Below are 2,408 nucleotides of genomic sequence, written 5' to 3'. Positions count from 1 at the left end.
TGCCAGGTCAAGCTTAGTAAAGAACAAAGTTCAGACTGAGAGGACTGAATCATCCGGAGGCCGCCCGCGGTTTGCCGATGGCCACGCCTCTTTTATTACATCATATATGATGGGACTTTGGTAACGGGATTATTATGTAACATTGTCATTCGGAGTTGGGCCGGGAAATGTCCTTTCAGTGATTCAGCTGCAGGATGATGTAATGACACACGGCGGGCTATATAAACAGAGGGGACTCACTGGCTGCATGCTGGGGACTCACTGGCTGCATGCTGGGGACTCACTGGCTGCATGCTGCACCGCCGGGGTCTGTTGGGTGTATCTCGATCTGCCCGGTGACGTCATCGTGTGCGCACGTTAGAAATATTCCCCGGCGCTGCAGCCAGAGGAGCCAATTATAAGGTATCATTGTATTATAAAGCCCAGGTCCGTGTTGCATTGTCAGGATCCAGAGCACCCCCAGGTGGCGCTGGAGCCAGGTCCTGCAGTTCCTGTGCTCGCCTGCGGGTGTCTCCAGCAGCCAGGAACTGTCAGGTACCTGCAGCTCCAGTACTCACCTGCGGGTGTGTCCCAGCTGTGACTGATCATCCCATCACCTGGTGCTTCCTGGGAGGGTATCTAGGCCCTCCCTGCAGTCAGGAAGCTGGCTCAGTATTTGCGTCGCCTGCACTTGACTGATTCCCATAAACCTGAACCCTGCTTCCTGAACCCTGCTTCCTGAACCCTGCTTCCTGAAACCCTCCTTCCTGAACCCTGCTTCCTGAACCCTGCTTCCTGAACCCTGCTTCCTGAAACCCTCCTTCCTGAACCCTGCTTCCTGAACCCTGCTTCCTGAAACCCTGCTTCCTGAAACCCTGCTTCCTTTCTGCAGACCTGTCACCGACCCGGCTTGTTACCCGACCATTCTTCTTGTATCCTGAGGCCTGCCGTATATCTGCAGGCCTGTTACCCCTCCTTGTTGCTTCCCCCTGGCTGTAGGTGTGTGTTTGTCCCAACGGTGGGTTTATTACTTCACTGCTAAACCTGTGGGGGGTTGAGGGGGTTTGTAGTTTTGTTGTTGTGTAGCAAATAAACTGTGTGCATAGAACCCTATCCTGTGTGGGCATATTAATTTGGTCATCCTGCGTGGGTACCTGCATGTGGTGTGAGGACGCCTGTGCACGGTACCCTGACATGCATTGAATGCTGCAGACGTTTTTTGTCGTACATATTCCGGGAATCACATCACGGAATGCGTTTGCTGCTCCCGGCGGTCACCTGCAGGGTTGTGCTGTCAGCATGACAGCCGGTCCCAGTCTGCGGCTCAGAAGTGCTGACAGCAGCTCCTGTGTGAATGAAGGCTGCAAACAGGTTGCAGCCTTGATTGATAAATGAGTGTTCATGCCTCGCACGATGGATTGCGCAGGGTGTGTGGTCACCCTTAGCCTTATGGATGGGATGCAGGTCTCCAAAACGCGTCAGCCTCCTGTTAGATAGTCAATGAAGCATTCTATACTATGAACCGTTTGACTGCCAGGGACGTATTCTACAGGCTATGCCAATCAAAGGGCCATAATACCAGCCACGGGCTCATTCTACAACTGTTCAGCGGGCTGTGCTCCGTGATGTGATTTGGGCTGCTGTAAACCAATCACGTTACAGACCTGCAACGCGTGGCCCTCCCTTCCAAACCCCTCTTACCCCACCACAGCCCCCCGGACCAAACCGGGCCTCCTGCAAGCCCGGGACCGGCAAAAACCTTCTCAGGATGTTGAGTGGAAGGCAAAATCGGGGAACATAGCGCTGACTGGCAGAACGGAAGGGGGCGGGTACAGCTGGCTCTGCCTCTAGATAGGCAGAGCCAGCCGTCAATCACGCAGCTGGGCGGACATGACAGCAATGTCGGGATCCGTCCCGACATTGCTGTCTCAGTATATAGCAGGCTGCAGCTTGCAAAATACTGATCTTTGGGTGACGGGAGGACGCTAGTATATGTCCTCCTGTGACCCTTTGGAGAACTATGGGGGGAAAACACTGACCTCATACTTCTCCTTTAATCCTTCAATTCTAAAGGTTCTCCGCTGTTAGAAAATAAATCTTGTTTTGTACAATTTCCAGACGAAGAATCTGCATTTTAGCGTGCGGGTAAAAGAAATTGGAAAGATCTGCCCGGCAGGGAAAGGGTTAAAGGGACCGGCGGCTGCTTCCAATCTCTTCCTTTACCTCGGCTTTGGGCCCGACCCGTCTACACGACCAGGAATGCTGATCCACATCACTCCTCACCAGCACCAGAGGGACTCGGCTCACACGGGCGCTTCCCCAAAAAATATCCTTTTTCCTCTTCAACACGCGCAGCTCAAAGCTTTGTCCTTTCATACGCCCGCCAGGCCACTTCCAGCAAACGTAAGACAATAACAAATAAAAGCTGC

The sequence above is a fragment of the Nanorana parkeri genome, unplaced genomic scaffold (assembly GCF_000935625.1).
Source record: "Nanorana parkeri isolate BGI_ZX_2015 unplaced genomic scaffold, ASM93562v1 scaffold1605, whole genome shotgun sequence".
NCBI lineage: Eukaryota > Metazoa > Chordata > Amphibia > Anura > Dicroglossidae > Nanorana > Nanorana parkeri.
Note: the sequence above shows the minus strand (reverse complement) of the source record.